This window comes from Rhinopithecus roxellana, chromosome 5 (genome assembly GCF_007565055.1).
Source record: "Rhinopithecus roxellana isolate Shanxi Qingling chromosome 5, ASM756505v1, whole genome shotgun sequence".
In the NCBI taxonomy this organism is placed as follows: domain Eukaryota; kingdom Metazoa; phylum Chordata; class Mammalia; order Primates; family Cercopithecidae; genus Rhinopithecus; species Rhinopithecus roxellana.
Window position 1 is genome coordinate 36,924,811 of NC_044553.1, and position 22,663 is coordinate 36,947,473.

A 22,663-nucleotide genomic window follows, 5' to 3' on the forward strand; every position below is an offset into this window, starting at 1 on the left:
GGTTCTTCGGTGCTCTTGGATGGAATTGGCTAGAACAACCATGTGGCTCTCTGCCATATGGTCTCTTATCCTCCAACATGTTAGCTGGACTTGTTCACCTGGCAGCTTTCCATATGGTGAAAAAGGGTTCAAAGACTCTCAAGTCTAGGCTCAAGACTGGCAGTTCATTACTTCTGTCTCATTCTGTCAGTCGGTGCAATTAGTAGGCAAACCCAGATTCGAGGAGTAAGGGAACAGATTCCATCTGTTCATGAGAGGAGCTGTAGTCATGTTGAAATGGGTATGGATATGGGAAAGGACAGAGTATGGTAAAGACCATTTTTGCACTTAGTCTCCTTTACCACTCAAAGAAAGTCCCACTTCCCTTCCTCCATGGGTTTTCCCAAGTTCATATACATACATGCCTGTATGTCCTTGCTTTAACCAAAAGGCTTTTCCTACCTTCTACATGCCATTCAAAACTCCTTCCATCCATTCAGACTATAAGTCAAGTTTCTTTTCTCCTTTTAAGCCTTTCCTGGCCTTTCTAAGCCTTTTGTGATCTCCTCTATTGTCAGTATCATTCACTTGCCATTTGATAATTTATTGCTACCGTGGAGATATCTTAGCCTTGAACTAGGCCATACCTTCCTTAATGACAGGAATTTTGTCTTATGATGTTTTGAAAAATACTACCATATGCCCATAAGACTGTCCATAAAGAAGGAATGAATGAATGGACAAACAGACTACCTCCTCTAATTTGGGACAAACTGTCTGCCTATATAAAACTGGAAGAGCAGAGAATTGGAGGCTATAAAGAGATAATGTAAGGGAGTTTTGGGGGAGATGAAACTGATCTGTATCCTGATTATGGTCATGGTAACACAAATCTACATGTTAAGATTCATAGAACTGTATACCAAAAGAAAAAGAAAAGTAACTTTTACTCTATGATGATGAAAAAAAAGCCTCTTAACTCTATAAAATCATGACTCCAGTGTGAATAAATTGAGCAATTTTCCTGGAATCCAAAAAATAAATAAGTAAACAGAAGACAGAAAGAAGAAAGGAAGCAAGCTACTTCCTATTTTAGCATCAAAAAGTACAAATCACTACATACAGAGTCACTGAATCTCCTTGTGAACTAAAATTATGGATGCTGCTCAATCCTCTTCTGCTGAAATTGTCCAACCTGTGTCTATGATGTTGGAAAATGTCCTTGCCCTGGTTGGACTCACCTCTGTTTGGGCTACATGGAAAGAGGGCTTACTGGAAGGTGTGCTGGGAGACACTGCTTCTCCCCAGCATTAGGGCAGAGATGACAAAAGGCATTCCCGCCCCTCTTATATTCCTTTCCTGCTGCATGAGTATCTTGGCCTAAGGCACATTGGACAATCTCACAGGAGCCAGATATTAGGCATCCAACATTCCTTTTATTGATTATTATGAGGAGCTGAGTGCCAGTATTCAGAGAAATTGGCCCTCTCACCCTCCACTGGCTTCCCTTTAGGAAAGAGAGAACCTATTACCATGTCTCCCAAACACCCCTGCCAATGTGCTTTTAAAATCTCCTCTCGGCCGGGCGCGGTGGCTCAAGCCTATAATCCCAGCACTTTGGGAGGCCGAGACGGGCAGATCACGAGGTCAGGAGATCGAGACCATCCTGGCTAATACGGTGAAACCCCGTCTCTACTAAAAAATACAAAAAAAAAAAAAACTAGCCGGGCGATGAGGCGGGCGCCTGTAGTCCCAGCTACTCGGGAGGCTGAGGCAGGAGAATGGCGTAAACCCAGGAGGCGGAGTGAGCTGAGCAGTGAGCTAAGAACCGGCCACTGCACTCCAGCCTGGGTGGCAGAGCAAGACTCCGTCTCAGGGAAAAAAAAAAAAAAAAAAAAAAAGAATCTCCTCTCTTGCCCATCTGTATTCGATCTGCAGTGTATTTTGTTGTTCATTTTCTGGTAAAATATTTTAAAGCTTAGATATTTGTTGTTTAGGTACTCCTTTGTGAGTTTCATTAATTCTTCCTGTAAAGATATCATATTTTCTATACTGAGAAATTTGTTCCTGGATTGTGTGGTCACCATAAAAGCTTCTGACAACTTTTCTTTTCCAATGTAAATGCAGTCTGTCAGCTGCTGAATGGTTTAAGATTCTTATGACTAGTAACAAGACCATCCAAATCATCTGCACTCCGTAAAATCAGAATTCTCCACAGCCCTGGTCAGTCTGGAGAATTGGCACTATCTCAGGCCTTCTTTTTCTCTATTGCCCCAGAATTTAAAAGAGACATCATCAGTTTAGTTTAACCCTACATTCTGAGATGTCTAAAAATAGTTGTAAAAATCTGATGATAATTAAAATGTTTTCAAAGTTTAAAATGTTTTACATGTCTTATGTATTTTGATTCCTGTGTTGAGACAACTTATTTTTTTGACAGCAAAAAAATCAATCCATATTGTTAGGGAAAAAAAGAAGAAAGGAGGTGGATAGCAAATGAACTGTGCTGGTTGTTTGAGTTGCCCATGCTGAAGATGCATATTAAACAAAACAAAATTAGTAGAAACCAGAAGAGAGAACAAACGGTAACTTCAGCTGTGAAGCTGTTGATCCTTATCTCTCCTGTCAAATTCTGGGCAAGAAAACCACACAGATAGTCCATGTAGCCCTGGGCACCTCTGTGTTTTCTTAAAGACAGCCCTGATGTGTAAAAATTGTGTACACATATGACCTTCTCTCTGAATATTGCACAACACCACCTGGTAAACTCCCTGTAATTCCTCGGCATTTTATTGACCTCTTTGTATCCTCCTCTTTCCATTTCTCTCCCTGACCCTTCAGTAGTCTATTTGTTCAGAATATCTCAGCATGGTGTGTCAGTGTTCCCAGCTGAATGGAGAAAATTTATCTCAACCATACAAGGATTTTTAAACAAAGTGAATAAAGCATCATCTCAAGATTTTTCACTTGCATGAGCTTGTTCCAAGGCTCTATTTCTAAATTTGTATTTATATTATTTTTGTTGAAATTCCTCCCCTAAATTGTACAAGATCCAGATCTCACAAAGCCCACATATATCCCTGGTCTCCACTCACCCCTGGACCCTTTCTTACCCAATACTCCATTAAAAATCAAAATATGATTAAAGAAACACCAAACTTTCTTGTCTTTGAGTCTCTCTATCAAATGGACAATTCATCAAAACAGTTTTTAAAGGCATCTGTATTTTTCTGTTTTCATGCTGCTGATAAACACATACCCAAGACTGGGCAATTTACAAAAGGAAGAAGTTTATTGGACTTAACAGTTCCACGTGGCTAGGAAGGCCTCACAATCATGGCAGAAGGTGAAAAGCACATCTCACATGGCAGCAGACAAGAGAAAAGAGAGCTTGTGCAAGGAAACTCCGTTTGTAAAACCATCAGATCCTGTGAGACTCATTTGCTATCACAAGAACAGTACAGGAAAGACCCACCCCAGTAATTCAACCACCTTTCACCCAATTCCTATCATGACATGTGGGAATTGTGGGAGTTACAATTCAAGATGAAATTTGGGTGGGGACACAGCCAAACCATACCATTCCACCACTGGCCCCTCCCAAATCTCATGTCCTCACATTTCAAAACCAATCATGCCTTCCCATCAGTCCCCAAAAATCTTAACTCATTTCAGCATTAACTCAAATGTCCACAGTGCAAAGTCTCATCTGAGACTAGGCAAGTCTTCCACCTATGAGCCTGTAAAATCAAAAGCAAGGTAGTTACTTCCTAGATACAATGTAGGTACAGGCATTGGGTAAATACAGCTGTTCCAAATGGGATAAATTGGTCAAAACAAGGGGCTACAGCCCCTATGCAAGTCCGAAATCCAGCAGGGCAGTAAAATCTGAAAGTTCCAAAATGATCTCTTAACTCCATGTCTCATGCTGATGCAAGAGGTGGGTTCCCAGGGTCTTGGAGTAACTCCACCCCCATGGCTTTGCAGGGTATAGCCCCCTTCCTGCTACTTTAATGGGCTGGCATTGAGTGTCTGTGATTTTCCAGGTGCATGGTGCAAGCGGTCAGTGGATCTACCATTCTGGGGTCTGGGGTCCTCTTCTCACAGCTCCACTAGGTGGTGCCCCAGTAGAGACTCTGTGTAGGGGTTTTGACCCCACATTCCCCTTCTGCACTGCCCTAGCAGAGGTTCTCCATGAGGGTCCCACCCCTGCAGCAAATTTCTGCCTGGCCATCTAGGCATTTTCATATATCCTCTGAAATCTAAGCAGAGGTTCCCAAACCTCAATTCTTGACTTCTGTGCACCTGCAGGCTCAACACCACATCTCAACACCAAGCTACCAAGGCTTGAGGCTTCCACCCTCTGAAGCTATGGCCCAAGCTCTATGTTGGCCCCTTTCAGCCATGGCTGGAGCAGCTGGGATGCAAGGCACCAAGTCCCAAGACTGCACAAAGCAACAAGGCCATGGGCCTGACCCACAAAACCACTTTTTCCTCCTAGGTCTCCAGGCCTGTGATGGGAGGGGCTGCTGTGAAGACCTCTGACATCACCCGGTGACATTTTCCTCATTGTCATGGGGATTAACATTTGGCTCTTTGTTATTTATGTAAATTTTTGCAGCCATCTTGATTTTCTCCTCAGAAAATGGGATTTTCTTTTCTATTGCGTTGTCAGGCTGCAAAATTTCCAAACTTTTATTCTCTGTTTCTCTTACAAAACTGAATGCCTTTAACAGCACCCAAGTCATTTCTTGGATGCTTTGCTGCTTAGAAATTTCTTCCACCAGATACCCTAAGTTATCTCTCTCAAGTTCAAAGTTCCACAAATCTCTAGGGTAGGGGCAAAATGCTGCTAGTCTCTTTGCTAAAACACAAGAGTCACCATTGCTCCAGTTCCCAACAAGTTCCTCATCTCCATCTGAGACCACTTCAGCCTGGATTTCATTGTCCATATCATTATCAGCATTTTGGTCAAAGCCATTCAACAAGTCTCTGGGCAATTCCAAACTTTCCCACATTTTCCTGTCTTCTTCTGAGCCCTCCAAACTGTTCCAACCTCTGCCTGTTACCCAGTTCCAAAGTCGCTTCCACATTTTTGGATATCTTTTCAGCAGCACCCCACTCTACTGGTACCAATTTACTATATTAGTCCATTTTCACACTGTTAATAAAGACATACCTGAGACTGGGCAATTTACCAAAGAAAGAGGTTTACTGGACTTACAGTTCCACATGGCTGGGGAGGTCTCACAATCATGGCAAAAGGTGAAAGGCGCATCTCACATGGCAGCAGACAAGAGAAGAGAGAGCTTGTGCAGGGAAACTCCTGTTTTAAAACCATTCAGATCTCATGAGACTCATTCACCATCAGAAGAACAGATGAGGAAAGATCTGCTCCCATAATTCAATCACCTCCCAGCAGGTTCCTCCCACAACACATGGGAATTATGAGAGTTATAATTCAAGATGAGTGGGAATGCAGCCAAACCATATCAGCATATTTTCTTTCTTCTTGAGTTCTTCTTTCATATTTATGTGTGCCATCATGTTTTATCAACTGAAAAAAATTAATCCCTTTTGCTTCTCCCTGTCACTTCATCACCTTCAATGTAGAGAGTTAAGTCATGCCAGTGAACAGTTGTTAGCCTTCCTCCATGAAGCAAAAGACCTTCAGTCTCCAAATGGAAGACTAAAAATGCAGGGAGGCTGAATTTAAGATAAATGCTTTTGCAGCCCCAAAATAGCTGGAAACTTTCTGTGATGTCTCATGTCTTCTTTATTTTCTTAGGGCTAAGTTTCCAAAGTCATTGGTAATGAACATAAAGCAATCATCTTATTAGTCTTTCAGCTCAGTAGAGAAGGCACTATATGACTAGTTTTGTTATGATTTTTTTGAGACAGTCTCACTCTATTGCCCAGGTTGGAGTGCAGTGGCATGATCTCTGCTCACTGCAACCTCCACCTCTCAGGTTCAAGTGATTTCCATGCCTCAGCCTCCTCACTAGCAGAAACTACAGGTGCACACCATCATGCCCAGCTAATTTTTGTATTTCTGGTAGAGACTGGGTTTCACCATGTTGGCCAGGCTGGTCTCGAACTGCTGGCCTCAAGTGATCTGCCCACCTTGGCCTCCCAAAGTGCTGGGATTACAGGCATGAGCCATCATGCCCAGCCTAGTTTTGTGATGACTTCCACCAGTGTTTAATTAAAAGGTGAGTTTTCATGCACCTGAATGAGTGATACAGGGGCAGGAAACTAAAATAATAGAGCTGAGAGTCCTGACCCCCACCACTAACTTCACATCTTAGGTTTGATAATCAGAATGACCTGAGCTCAGGGCTGAGCCTGTAGCTTCCTATATCAGATAGTCTGGGGGTGGGATAGAGAGTCAAGTAAAGGGAGCATATGCTGAGAGCTGTGTGTGTGTTCACCTGAGCAGCCCAAGTCCTGTCTTTAGCTTGAAAAACATGAAATCAAATTTCCATCTAATCCTCCCCATCTTAAAGCTTTTACTTGGCCTTCTGCTTTTCACTCCAAGCTTTGTTTTAGCAGCTTCAGATACAACCACAGAAGAGTCAGTGGTTAGGAGCACAAGAGCACAGAAATTAGGCCAGGCAGTTCTGGGACTGCACATCATGTCTTGCTTCTCGCACTCATTCTCACCTTGGGTTAACCATTTTTAGCTTTAGTTTCCCTGTGTGTAGAATGGGGCTAGAATTAATGTTGTTAGAAACTAAATGAGATGTCTGTAAAGTCCTTAGCAAATATAATCTTTCAATAAATATTAGCTATTGTGAGTGCCATAATTATCTTTCTGGAGTCTTCTAAACAAAGTGAATCATCAGGTATTTGATAGATAAGAACCAAGTGATATAACACCAGAGAGGATAGAAAGACATGCTTATTGCCCACTCACTGTATCTTTTCCCTCTGCCAGAAGTCCTGAGATGGGTGTGAAGGAACAGGAAATAGAAAGAGAAGGAAATACATAGAAGATCAAGTGTATTAAAAAATATATGAATCCTGAAGATCCAGAATGATCTAGGGACAGAGTTGGAATTGCTGATGACCATTAGAGGAGGATCCTTGATCTATCGTTAGTATTCCTTCCAACTTTAGGAGGGTTTCTCCCTCCAGATTAGTTTGGTGAACCTCAAAGTCTAGAGAGGATGTCAGCAGAGAAAACTGGAGTCTCAAGAACAAATTCTTCTTCCTATTGGCAGAAGAGTTCTGGTTAACTTGTCAAGTTAGATATAAATCCACTTATTCAAACTAGCAGGTTTATGACATTTTAAAAGTAGAGATTATTAGTCTATTTCATAAAAGAAAAACTGTGAAGCTTGTTATTAAGTGCAATATAAGTACCACAAGCTCTAAAGTCTAGAAAGCAATTTAAAGACCATTCAGTTCAATCCCAATGTCAAGTGATGTAACTCAAGTTCAGAAGGGCCAAATGACTTGCTCATGGTAACTTTGCAAGTTTGACCAGATAGCAAATATAAAAATCAGCTGGGGTAGACAAACAATTGGCTTGGCTTTTAACTTACTAACCCAAAGCTCATCAGTCAAATTGGTTTATAAATGTAGATACAGGTTAGGAAATGCCCACATGTAAATGGAAAAAAAATTAAAAGATTTGATTTATATTTACACAGCTTTTTCTTCTTTAAAGGATACTGTTGATAAAGATTTGTTGACTCACAAGCCACAAACTTCAAGAGAAGGTAGTTTCACTTGTATACTTTTTCCTCCTTAGATTTTTTTATTTGAATGTGGGCAAATAATGTGATAGAATAAAAATTAGTAATATCTTCCTGTTCCCAGACCTCAGTTCCCCCTTCCCTGTCCATCAAAGGGTAGCCCATCTCTCCCCACCAAGCCTGCAGTCAGATCATAAATAGGACTCTTTCCTACTAGGAGATTTAGTCAATCTAATACAACAAACAAACAAAAAACACTGGGATAATTAGAGGAGGAAGAAGAAATGGGAGAGAAAACCTTAGTGGGTTGGGTGGAGGAGGATGAATATTATCAGAATGTTTGGGAAATGTGTTTTAAACTATGTGTTTCAATCTCCTTCAATACCCTCCAACAGAATTCCTTTCCAATTCCTTTTTTGCTCTTAAATTATGCTTCTTACAAAATACACTGCCATAAAATGAACCTCCCCTTGAAACTCTTCTCCTGGGCATCTAGGTTATAGGGGTTACAAGCAGTGGTGTACTAGAGACAGCTTGTACTGGCTTAGAGAACAAATGCTGTGCGTCTCTTCCCAATACTATTCAGTGATCTCATACTGGTAGCTTGAAATTGGCCGTGGTGGGAGTATTTACACCATAGAAATTGGCAAACATTACAAATCAGGGCTTGCTTTTCCCCCCACTCTCAGAGAGCTGGTTTACCAGCACACCACTGGACAAAAAAGCACAATGGTAAAATAATCCTCCTCCCAGTTTTCATATTCTGATATTGTTGTTTTTGAAACATGATAGCTGGGTTTTCCTTTAGACTCTCTCTGTTTTATAAAATACTTCTAAAAAGTTCCAAAGTCACACTCCACACACTAGAATCTTGCCTGCTGTTTCTTTTTTTTTTTTTTAATTTTTTTATTATACTTTGAGTTCTAGGGTACATGTGCATAACGTGCAGGTTTGTTACATATGTATATTTGTGCCATGTTGGTGTGCTGCACCCATCAACTCGTCAGCACCCATCAATTCATCATTTATATCATGTATAACTCCCCAATGCAATCCCTCCCCCCTCCCCCCTCCCCCCTCCCCATGATAGGCCCCAGTGTGTGATGTTCCCCTTCCCGAGTCCAAGTGATCTCATTGTTCAGTTCCCACCTATGAGTGAGAACATGCGGTGTTTGGTTTTCTCTTCTTGTGATAGTTTGCTAAGAATGATGGTTTCCAGCTGCATCCATGTCCCTACAAAGGACGCAAACTCATCCTTTTTTATGGCTGCATAGTATTCCATGGTGTATATGTGCCACATTTTCTTAATCCAGTCTGTCACACATGGACATTTGGGTTGATTCCAAGTCTTTGCTATTGTGAATAGTGCCGCAATAAACATACGTGTGCATGTGTCTTTGTAGTAGAATAATTTATAATCCTTTGGGTATATACCCAGTAGTGGGATTGCTGGGTCATATGGTACATCTAGTTCTAGATCCTTGAGGAATTGCCATACTGTTTTCCATAATGGTTGAACTAGTTTACAATCCCACCAACAGTGTAAAAGTGTTCCTATTTCTCCACATCCTCTCCAACAACTGTTGTTTCCTGATTTTTTAATGATTGCCATTCTAACTGGTGTGAGATGGTATCTCATTGTGGTTTTGATTTGCATTTCTCTGATGGCCAGTGATGATGAGCATTTTTTCATGTGTCTGTTGGCTGCATGAATGTCTTCTTTTGAGAAATGTCTGTTCATATCCTTTGCCCACTTTTTCATGGGGTTGTTTGTTTTTTCTTGTATATTTGTTTGAGTTCTTTGTAGATTCTGGATATTAGCCCTTTGTCAGATGAGTAGATTGCAAAAATTTTCTCCCATTCTGTAGGTTGCCTGTTCACTCTGATGGTAGTTTCTTTTGCTGTGCAGAAGCTCTTTAGTTTAATTAGATCCCATTTGTCAATTTTGGCTTTTGCTGCCGTTGCTTTTGGTGTTTTAGACATGAAGTCCTTGCCCATGCCTATGTCCTGAATGGTACTACCTAGATTTTCTTCTAGGGTTTTTATGGTATTAGGTCTAACATAGAGAGAGGCCTGCTGTTTCTTGAACACATGCACAAGTGAAGTCAGGGAGTAGCTGAGGGAATGTTTATTGTTTTATTCAAATTCATCCCCCACTGTTAAAATAACAATGTGTGCTATAATAATAGATGAATATTGTTATTGTAATATTTGAAAGATAATATATTTTTATTCCTTAAACGTTTAAATTTATTGTTAACAAAATAGCCCTCTCCTAGGAGCCTTGGCACTGATAAAATATTTTAAAGCAGTGTTCTTACCCTCTTTTTGCCATTTTTTTATCCCTTTGAAAATATTAAGAAAGCTACAGACCCTCTAAACCAGAAAACTTGTAAGGCAAAAGTCCAGTTAACTCCAGGTTAAGAACCCCTGCTTGTAGATAAGGTCCCCATTCTCAAGGCATTTGCAGTCTCCTGGGTAGAACTTTTTGGGAACTTCTGTTCTGAAATTCCCTTAAGAATCCATTACACTTTTTTTAGTAGTGGCATCTTTATCCTCCTGGGGTAGATTGAACTTAAAAGGGAAAAAAAGGAGCCAAAGGTCATTTGGCACCAAAACTGATGAATACAGTGTGCAATGAAACTGAGTATTACCTTTTTTGGTAAAAACAAATAGGGAGTAGAGTAATAATAGGGCCCTTTTTCTTTCTGACACATAAACTGGCTCTGTAGGCAATTCCAAAAGAGGATTTCTGGAAAAGATCTGGGCCATACAACATCATCACAATAAGTGGGTATCTTCCATTTCTCTGCCCAATATTTATGGGGCAAATGATAAGGGGAAATTTGGATGCATAAATTCTTAATTCCTACCACTTTAATGAAAAGAAATCAGTCTCATTACCATATATATCCTGTTTCCAGTAGTTCACATGTATCAAATTTTACCATGTAGCAGGTACTGTGTTGAATGCTCTCCATGCTTCAGATCAGCTCTATGAAATATGTAACACTTTATCTTTAATTTATAAATGAGAAAACTGAGGCTTAGAGTAGGTAAGTAGTGGCAGCTTGGAATTTGAAACATCAATCTTCCCAACTCTGAATCCTGTGCTCTTAACCACTGTTAAGATCCCATCTTCCTGTCCACACATGAAAATCACATACCGCCTTTCATTGCTAAATGAAAAGCCACTAGAATGATGCAGGTGGGAATTCAAACAGATGTTTAGAAGAAGCAGCCAGCTGTGTGGGTAGTGATGAGAGAGAGTTGCATGGAGAAAGCAAAACTTTGGTTCAACAAGATTCCAATAGAGAAAAAAGGAGTGATTACAAGCAGCCGCAATAGCAAGGACAAAAATTTGAAGGTAAGATCAGCAATGTGCTTTTGCTAAAAGAGGACACAGAGGAACAGAACAGAACAGAATTGAACAGATGAGGCAGAATGATAGCAGGGCAGATAAGTAAACCACTGCAAGTGGAGGTGGCAGCCAAGGGAGGCAGGGCAGCTATGACTAACAAAACAAACAAACAAACAAAAACAAACAAAGGCATGTTGCTCACTAAACCCAGGAGGAAGATAAGAATAGCATCTAAGGTAGAGATTCGCATCCCAAAGTTCTACAGAACTTCGAAAAAAATCCCAGAAGTAATCTCATACACACTATATCCCATATCAGTTAAATTCACATTTCTGGGAATGAAATCCAGGCTCCAGTGTGTTTGGTTCCTTTGTTTTAAGCTCCCCAGTGATTCTAGCATATATACAGGATTAAAGATTACTGGTCTAACATCTTGGCTAAGGTAGATGAAGCAGATAGGGAAGAAGTCTGAGTATGTGAAACAAGCTTGACAGCTGAGAACTAGGCCAAGAAGAGGAGCACAGGCAGAAAGGCAGTAAGGACACAGACATGGGCTCGTACCAAGCTACCAGGTGGGGTAGGAAAGCCATGACAGAGAGAGACTCTGTAAGTAATCAAGAGGTTTTTGGGTTCACATCAACTCTGTTCATACCAAATTGATGGAGAACCATACCAGATATGGAGAGAGTATAGACATAATCAAAAGTATAGGCTCTGCTATTCCTTCGCTATAGCACCCTGGGCAAGTTACTTGACCTCTGTGAGCCTCAGTGCTTTCCTCTGTAAAAATGGGAATGTTAATCGTATCTATCTTCCAGGGATATACATACACTGGGCATAAGAGAAAGACTATGAAGTGAACGTCCTCTAGGAGATTCCAGTTCTAAAACAGGGTGAAAACTGAAGTGAAAAGTACACATTCCTGAGAACCAGGAGATGGCAATAGAAAGCAGGTTGGTGCCAGGTAGTAGGAGAGCTCAGTATTTAAAAAACAAAAACAAAAACTTTGTAGTAATGATAGGGAAGGAAAAGCACAACATTTTTGGAAAGCAGTGTGGAAAAATATAACAAGAGCCAGAAAGATGTTTGTACCATTTTATCCAGTAATCCTACTCTTGGAATTTATCCTAGAAAAATAAATCAACAGAAGAAAAAGAAACTTCAGGGTATAAATATCTATATTATTAAAAAATGGAAACAACTAGAACTGTCAAATATAGGTCAATGGCTAAGTAAATTGTTATATATCCACCATATAGAATATTAACTTTGGAATTCAGGAACCTTGTCTTATTCGTCTTTTAATTTTTTAAAGTTCAACCTTAATTATACAAGGAACACTTTTAAAAGTTGTCATTATAAAAAAATTAATGCAATAAAAAGCTAAAACTCTCCTTAACCAATTTTAGTTTTCCATCTAAAAATTGCCACTGTTAACAGTTCAGTGTACACTCTGAGACATTTTTCAAGACACTTGTACAAACACCCACAGATACATTTACATATACATATAAGTACACTTACATACACATATCTATAGAGCTATCTATTTTGTTTACTGTATGTTACAAAAATGCTATCTTGGCTGTACTTGTTTTTCTGCAATTTGTTTTTTTTTTTAACTTAGCAATGTGCCTTGGAAGATTTTCATGTCAGTACTGATAGATATATCTCACTGTTTTTAATTTAAGGATGAATATATCACAGCTTATTTAACCATTCCAAGTATTGGTAGGTATTGATGTAGCTTTCAATTTGCATAATGACAGACGTTGTTTAGATGAACACTCTTGCTTCTTGCTTCTCTCTCCTGACACGCTTTAACAACTGTTACTTGAGGGCATGTAAAGAAGAGTGAAATGGTTGGATATAGAGGGTCTGGTCTATGAGTTTAAATGTTAATAGTTAAATGGCTGCACCAGCTTACGTTTTGCCAGCAGAAGAGGGGAGTACCCAATGTCCGAGGCGCTCATCTAAAGTGGATATTATCAAACTTTAATGTTTCCAATCTGCTAGGTAAAAATAGTAACTATTACTTTAATTTGCATTTACCAACCTCTTGTTAGAGTAAGCCTCTCCTTTGGCCATACATATTTCTTTTCCGTGTTTTAACTATTTGTCACCTTTGCCAATGTTTCCAATTTATTATCATTTCAGTATCTCTGTCATATAGCATTATCAGTTTTGAGTTAAGTGGTTAAGTGCTGAAATATTTAGTGAGTTAAATTATACATTTAAAAATGATCATAAAAACATAAAATATGTATGACATAATGCAGTTAGATTAAAATGAGAATAAATTATTATGTGCAACATGAGAAGATATTCATACAATCGAACATAGGCTAGAAATGAATACTTTAAATAAGAACAATAAAACTAGAAATGGTAGCTAATATTTACAAAGCACTTTATATATACTTACCACTAATCAAAATGTTTTACATTTGTTAATATCTTTATTCTTCATACCAATACTATGACATTTTTTTGAACTTGCTAAAAATCATTGTATAAATGGCAAAGCCAGATTCTGATCAGCCTGGGCAATCTGATTCCATAGCCTTTACAGTCTTCACTATTACATTATACTAATATAGCTGCTGCTGCTATTGCTTCTCCTCCTCCTCCTCCCTCTCCTCCCCCTCCTCCTTCTTCTTTTTCTCCTTCTTCTTTTCTTCTCCTTCCTCCTCCTCCTCCTCCTCCTCTTAATTTCGCTGTGAACCTAAAAGGCTTTTTTTTTAATTAAGTATTTTCTTTCTTAAGTTGCTCAGTGAATGCTGAGTTAAGACCAATGGGAATTGGAAGAGCTTAGAAAATATCATAGCAGAATAGTTAGAATGAATATTCTATCTAAAATATCATCACAGAATAGTTAGGATGAATCCCAGTGCACAAACAGGTATACAAGAAAAATTATTCACTGTGATTTAAGTTTTATTTCTAATATTTTTCCTGCCAGTCTATTAGGAAATATAGCTTCAGTCATTTTCTTGCTTCCCTCTCCTCCATCCTATGCAAAGCTATGCATGTCAGAGTGGGGGTGGGGAGAGCACATTGCATATCATGTGGTCTTTGATCCTCCGTTACCAGGCTATCTAATTTGCCAATGGGATATCCTCTATCCCTTTCCAGTTTGCTGCCTGCCGCTTCTGTGCTCCCGGTTCCCACCTAGGGCCAAGGGTGCCTATTATTCTACCTGCCTAGGTGCCTATACAGCTATTCTCTCTGTAGGGCTAGGACTACCTCCCAGATGGCTCTGTCTGGGATGTGGGGTATACATCCTCTTGCTTAGAGACACATTGGCCTTCTTACTCTCCCTTCCAAGACCAGGAAAATTGTTCTTCTAGACAGGGGAAATTTCTAATTTTATAGTTTTGGTCAGGACAAGTTCTATGCCCCAAATTCACTCTTATCTCTTTGACCTAGGCTTGTGTACCTAAATCCAAGATGACTATTAGGATACTTTCTTCCTTTTTATGCTGGCAGGTCTCTCCCTTGAGATAATGTGTACAGAGCCAACCATTAGATTAGGGGTAGGGTGGAAAGCTAGAAATACAAAAAATTAATAGATTTTTGCAGATCCAGATAGATTGATTGATTGATAGAGATACATGAGAAACATCTCATGATACACTGCCACATAATCTCATCTAGGTATGAGAATACCCAAAGTACTCTCTCCCTTGGACACTGTTGGCATCCAGGTGGATCATCTATAGCCAACTGTTCTTTTTCTGAGTTCCTTGACAGCTGTACAAAAACTTTGTCTTTCCACTGTTACTTCTGACAGACATACTTGCCTCACTCTTCATCATATTTTCCTTCTGTTGCTATCCCTGCAAATCTCCCATTGACAGCTGGGGCCATCTGCCTACATAACAATTGGCAGCAAACAACAAAGTGTCAGTTGCTTCCAATGACTCAACAGATGGGTAGCTGGAATAGATAGCACTATTGGGGTCTTCCTGCCCTGAGAACAGGGCTGTCTAGCTTCATGAGTGTGCAATCTATGCAGTCACACAGGGCCATGAGCTTGATTTAATGCTCTGTTGTCACCATACTGGAATTTTTAATAGCCTTTTTAAACAAAGGGCCCTTTGCCTTCATGTTGCATTGGGTCTCATAAATTATCTAGCTGGTCCTTCCTGCCTAAAGGTCATCATTTCAAAAGATTTGAAAACTCTGTACTTGAAGACCCATCTCCAGAGTTTCTGAGACTGAGAAACTGTAAAGATAAATAATATTTCAATTGCATTTAAGGATACCATTAATGGATAATTTTGGTAGGACTGGTTAAGGGATACCCTTTAGGGTCTTTTTTTTTTTTTTTTTCAAGTTCAAAACTCTTGGGCTTTCAGGATGATATTAGTAATTCTTATAATCCCATTTGTGAAGTTAATATGCACACTCTCTTCTTCATTTATGATGGTGCCCACACATATAAAAATGCTACAATATGAGAATGATTGCAAACTCTATGTTGGAATTCATTCAAACAAGCGTTTTCAGAATGATCAGCAGTTTGATTGGATGGTGTCTTTATGCAGTACAAATGATTGTGGAAGCCTAACTGGACCAACCCCATGAGCAACACTATGCTAATTAATGTACTGTCCCATGGTCACTTATGGATCAGTAGGAACCCTTTGACCATCACCTTCCCATTTGCTGTGGCATCAGCCTTGAGTCAGACCCATGACACCTGAACTCTAGGCTCCTTCATAAGGTTCAAAGAGATTGCTGAGAATCCATCTTATCAGCCAATCTTTCCCCATTCCATCCTAGTGAGGTTAATACCTGATGTAAATGACGAGTTGATGGGTGCTGACGAGTTGATGGGTGCAGCACACCAACATGGCACAAGTATACATATGTAAGAAACCTGCATGTTATGCACATGTACCCTAGAACTTAAAGTATAATAATAAAAAATAAAAAATATATGAAAGAAGTTGTAGATAATATGGTAACTTCATATCCTCAAGAGTTAATGTAATTTTTTAAAAAAATATTTGTATTTTTCCTGTCACATGAAAAATACCTCAGGGATAGAGGCGTCACATCAGTGTACTATCACACCAGCTTGAGAAATATGTCATCCTTCTATCTAATCTCTCTGTTTATGAGAATCAACAGAGGATTCTGTCTTCAAGCAAGGATCTGTTCAGCCTTTCAGAGAACTCAGAATGTCTGTCATCACAGAAGGATGTGGTCTGTTTTCTGAGATGATTTATGGCTCTTAGAGATGAGTTTTGAGTATCCAGCCTTTGGCCAGGATACATCAACTTCTTTATTAAGTATCATCATGCACTGAATGTCTGTTGACACATAACACTGTATTTGTCAAGTGTCACCAAACCAGGAGGGACCCATCTTCTCATTATCACTGCCCTTCTTTTCTTATGAATATTACTTAAATCTGCCAATACAGAAATCAGAGAATTTTTTTAAAGTTCACACAATCTAGAGTAGGATGTATTATGGTCCAATGAATGGTTTTTCAATGATAGACTGAATTGACGCAGGCAGTTACAAAGTAGTGGAAGAAAGAGTGGAACCAGGATCCATGAGTTCAAAGATTATTTCTGCCTTTACCAGCAGTCTGTTGCAGAGCAAGTTACTTAACCTCTGAGAGATTCACTTTTCTGTATACAAATTGAGGCTAACACACAAACATACAAACTCTGACTAACTGCTTCATGGGGTTGTTTTTGAGGCTAAAATAGATCGTTTCTGTGAAAAAGTTTTGTAATGGGTAGTCTTGAAAATAAATAGTGATTAAAAATTAAGTCAATATGCAAAAATTATGTGTAGACATTATTAATTTCTAAGGCAATGTTCCTCAATCTTGGTTGCTTTTAAAACTTTCAGTCTCCAAGCTGCATCCCAGATCAATTAACTCCGAATTTCTGGGGTTTAGGTGCAGGCATCAGTATGCTTTGAAAGCTCCCTAAGGTGATGACAATATGCAGCCAGAGCTGCATAAAGGAAGCTGTCCTAGAGGAAAAAGAAAACCACTTTCATTGTTTGCTTCCTATAACTTGACCAAATGACTTAACAAATAATTTGATTATATATCCCTCAAGCACCTGGGATGGTGCTGAGCACACTAAAATTGCTAACCAAATATTTGTAGACAACCTTTACAAATGACTATGAAAAGAGTTGAAAATTCTTCACATTAAGTTCATACTATTGCAACTCATTTCTTATTTAGCGAACTATTTAGGGGGCAAGGAAAGACAGTAATGACTGTCAAAAAAAACAAAAACAAAAAAACTAAAAGAACTTGGCATGAAAATTCGGATGGTATGTTGACCACAACCACATATAAATGAGTAATGAAAGCAAACAGGAAAGAAAAATGAAGCTGCACTGGGGGGCCCCGGCCAGCATGTGTGCATGCAGTTTTCCTTCCTGGCATGTGGTTGCCTTTGGTGTATGGTTAATCCAGGAGGATGCCAGAAAAGTGTGTGAAAAGTCTTATAAATGTGTTCAGTGAACATCGTTGACAAGCGACTGGACTCCAGCTCTCCCATCTGTCTCTGGCAGGGTTGCTGCCAGCCTTCCAAGTCTGGGAGAGCAACTGTGTGGTAAATCACTCTGTAGCCTGGGAAAATCAAGAGTTTTATTTTTTTATGGTGGAGAGTCTGTTGCCCTCCAGGTGGTGATGTCTGTGGGAGAGGGATAGGTCCCAATAAGTAGTCCTCCTCAGGGAATTAAGTAGTAGCTTTGGAAGGGTCCCCAGAAAAGCTAGGGGGACTGATATTGTTGCACTGGGCTGGGAATTTTATGTATGAGATTACGTTTAATGCTCACAGCAACTCTATGAGGTGGATATTTTATTGTCTCTGTTTTGTCAATTCAGAACTGAAGGCTCTAAAAGTTTAACTCACACCCTGCAGATCACAGGGCTAGGAAGTGGCAGACTGGGGGACTTCATGAAGTCTGCTATCTCTGAAGATGTGTCTTCTCTATAATAATGGTCTAAATCACTCAAAGGTAATCAATCAGCTAAGTCTTCACTCAAGCCAAGCAAATATTTTGGGTCACTATCCATGTGTATGCCCTTCTCCCTTATCCATGTGTATGGATCCTTGAGCCATTGCCTAGATTATTTTCATCCCAAAAGTAAGTCAACCTACTGTGTGACCATGTAGTATCACATAAAGCAGCAGCAGCACCTAGGAGCTTAGTAGTAATGCAGATTATCAAACCCCATTGCAAGCCAACTGAATCAGAAACTACATTTTAACGACATTTCCAAGGAATTCATTGAAGTTTAAAAAGCACTGGCCTACACCATAGAATTTTTTATCTGAAAGGGAATTTAGGTTAGTGTTTCTCAAATTTGTGTGCATTAGAATTACTTGGGGGAAGAGAGTTAAAATGCAGATTCCCAGGTTCTTTGCCCAAGGGTTTTTAATTTGGGAGCTATGAGTGGGATCTGGGCAATCTGCACCTTTTAAGAAGCAGCCCAGTTGATTCAGCTATGGGCGACTTAAAAACAAGACTGTGATGAACATTGACTTAGGAATTTCAGCACCTACCACTCATTTTGATGAATCTGAGGTCAAGGAGGGGAGAGGGATGACTTAGGTCAATGAGGTGGTTAGTGACAGGACCAAGATGAAGACTGTGTCCTTGAAGCAAACTAAACATACTAGGTTTGGCATTGTAGGCCTTACAGAAAATGACTACCAAGTCTCTACCACACTTATTCTTTGTGCTACTTTAGAATCATTGATCCAATTGCAGTTCAGGTACTCCTAATGAGAAAGGAATACTCTGGACATGGCGATGGAGGAAGGAGTGGGAGTCAATGGATCTCACTGGTCTTTTTTTCATAGACCTGGTTTTTAAAGTTTGTTTTGTTTTTAATAAGCCAAGGGATTTATTTGGCAGAGGAGAGTTGAGGAGCATAGAGACACAGGTGAAATAATACTTACACCTACATCTATACGTGCTTACATGTACACTATCTCATTTAATCCTAAAATAGTCCTGTGAGATGCCATTTTACAGCTAGTAAACTCCAGAGTCAGGGATGGAATACAGTCTTCTGGCTTCAGGGATCTCTCTGTTGCATGATTACCACTTTCTGGGGAAAGTTAGAAATTCCACCTTGAGACTGTAAGCAGTTGGTGGACCATGGTTTGTAAACCCAAAAGAACCAATTAAAATCATGATTAGATCATAGATTTAATTTTATCATCTTGACTATGGAAATCCAATATCATCTCCAGCCCTTTTCTATATCCCTTAGGAAGAAAGTGGAGCAAGGAAAACAAAAAACATCTGTGGGGTGCTTTTATTCAGGAATTATACTTTTCTTTTGGAAGGTGGAATGACATAGTGGGAAAAGCATAATTTGTGGTTCAAATAATGCCTCCTCCATTTACTAGCTGTATGAAACTGGTAAAATTTTCCAACAACTCTGAGCAGTGTTTTTCTCATCTATAAAATGTGTCATGATGAGAATCACAGAGATAATGTCAGTATATAGTTTGTCACAATGCTTGGGACCTAGTAAGTATTCAATGCCTACAAATCATGGTTGAAATAGTGTGAGGAACACATTTATTTTGGTCAGTATTTTTGACCCCAGATAGTAAGAGTGAAAGTTTTCTTTCTTTAGCTCTACTCTTCAAAATTCTCTATCTCAAGGAACTAGAAAACAAGAACAAACTAAACCCAAAGCCAGCAGAAAAAAAAAAAAATAGCTAAAATCAGAATTGAATAAGCAAAAATCAAACAACTCCATTAAAAAGTAGACAAAAAGGCCGGGCACGGTGGCTCAAGCCTGTAATCCCAGCACTTTGGGAGGCCGAGATGGGCGGATCACGAGGTCAGGAGATCGAGACCATCCTGGCTAACACGGTGAAACCCCGTCTCTACTAAAAATACAAAAAAAAAAAAAAACTAGCCGGGCGAGGTGGCGGGCGCCTGTAGTCCCAGCTACTCGGGAGGCTGAGGCAGGAGAATGGCGTGAACCCAGGAGGCGGAGCTTGCAGTGAGCCGAGATTGCGCCACTGCACTCCAGTCTGGGCGACAGAGCGAGACTCTGCCTCAAAAAAAAAAAAAAAAAAACAAAAAACAAAACAAAAAAAAAGTAGACAAAAGACATGAACAGACACTTCTCAAAAGAGACAGACGAGTGGCCAATAAACATGAAAAAATTCTCAACATCAGTAATTATAAGAGAAAGGCAAATCAAAACCATAATGAGATACCATTTCACACCAGTCAGAATGGCTATTATTGAAGTCAGAAAAGAACAAATGCTGGCAAGGCTGTGGAAAAAAGAGAACACTTATACATGGTTGGTGGGAATGTAAATTAGTTCAGCCACTGTGGAAAGCAATTTAGAGATTCCTTAAAGAACTTAAAACAGAACTATCATTCAATTCAGCAACCCCATTACTGGGTATATATAGACACATGCAGTTGTATGTTTATCACAGCACTATTCACAATAGCAAAGACATGGAATTAATCTACATGCCCCTCAATGGTAGATTGGATAAAGAAAATATAGTACACAGACACCATGGAATACTATGAAGCCATTAAAAAGAACAAAATCATGTCCTTTGCAGCAACATAGATACAGCAAAAAGGCCATTATCCTAAGAGAATTAACAGAGGACCACAAAACCAAAGACTGCATGTTCTCACTTATAAGTGGGGGCCAAACAGTGGGTATTCATGGACATAAAGATGGCAACAGTAGACTCTGGGGACTACTAGAGTGGGGAGGTAGGAAGAGGGGCAAGTGTAGAACAACTTACTATTGGGAACTGTGCTCAGTATCTGGGTGACAGGATTCAGTTGTACCCCAAACCTCAGCATCACACAACATACCCAGGTAACAAACTCATACATCTACCCCCCTGAATCTAAAATAAAAGTTGAAACTATTGTTTTAAAAGATTCTTTATCTCAATAAGTGGCCTCACTATCTATCTACAATAAGCCAAACTAATCACCTTGTGCTTATTTTGACTTTTCCCCATCCTTTGCCACCTAATTGAATCGGTGTTCGAGCTGAGCTGGCTGTACCTTTGAAACTCCTCCTAAATCTGAAGATTAATTTTCACACCTACATTCCTGTCTAATGTGTTCCTGATAATTTCTCTCATGTGCTGTCAAAGTAGTTACAAAGCTGATCTTTTCTGGGTGAAACTTCTCCCATTCCTCCATGCAGCCACTGAAGCTCTCCATGTAAAATGCAAATATCACTGTGCTAAACAAAAAATAACTTTCTTTTTAAAGTAGAACATTCCTCATTTGGAGTGTATTTTGTGTTTCCTTGAGATTAGACTCAGGTTATGTATTCTTAGCTGCGATACTGGATGGGTGATGTATCCTCAAGATATCAGCTCTGGAGGCATGATGTTCATCTTTCCCTTACCGGCAATGTTAACTTTGATCACCTGGTAATTGAAAATACTTGCAAATTTATGGAAATGTTGCAATTATGAAACAGTACAACAAATACCCATATGCCTTTGACCCAAGGTCACCTGCAGTTAACATTTTATCCCATTTGCTTTATCGCTTGTTCTATCTATATAATATTTTTCTTAACTTTTACGGTAAGCTTCATAAATCATGGAGCTTTAAATACTTCAGTGTGTATTTCTCAAGTATATATAGTGTATATATAGTCCATAATCACAGTATAGTCATCAGTACCAATGAATTTAAATTTGATACAATATTTTATCTAATCTATCATTTGTATTTCCATTTTCTCAGGTGACTCATTAATGTCCTTATGGCATTTTCCCCTCTAGTATAGGATCCAGTTTAGGGACAGGTATTGCATTTATTGGTGTGTCTCTGTAATCTCCTTAAACCTAAAATATTTCCACAGCCTTTCTTTGTGTTTTTTTTATTTTTATTTTTATTTTATTTTATTTTATTTTTTTATTATACTTTAAGTTCTAGGGTACATGTGCATAACGTGCAGGTTTGTTACATATGTATATTTGTGCCATGTTGGTGTGCTAATACACTCTCTCTCCTTTTTGCTAATAGAATGTTTCTTATTCTGGGTTTTCTGATGCATGTTTATGACTAGATTCAGGTCCTGTATTCTCAGCCCGAATACTGCATAGATGATGGTGTGTTCTCCTCAGGACATAATGTGGAGGAACACCATGTCCATCTACTTCAATGAATTTTGGTTACCCTGTCAAGTTATTGTTCAATTTCTCCATGATGGAATTACTATTTTTCCTTCTTCACAGAAGATACTGTAAGACAATGTGGATATTTTTCTCTTCATCAGAACTTTCAGATTTAGCAATTATTGATGATTCTTGCCTGATGCAATCTTTACTGTAATAGTTGCCAAATAATAATTTTTCAACTTCCATTATTCCTCAGTGTTTACAAGTTGGCTATCAGCATTATACTGTATGTAAAAGCCCTCCATCCTCCCTCATTCATTCATTTATTTATCTTTTTATTATCAGTATGGACTCATGATTTGTTATTTTTTCAATTGTTTATAGTTTATCACTGTATTTAAGAATTTTGGCCCTCAAATTGTCCCAGATTTGGCCAATGAGAACCCTTTCCAGCTAGCACTTTGGTAATTGTGACATGACTC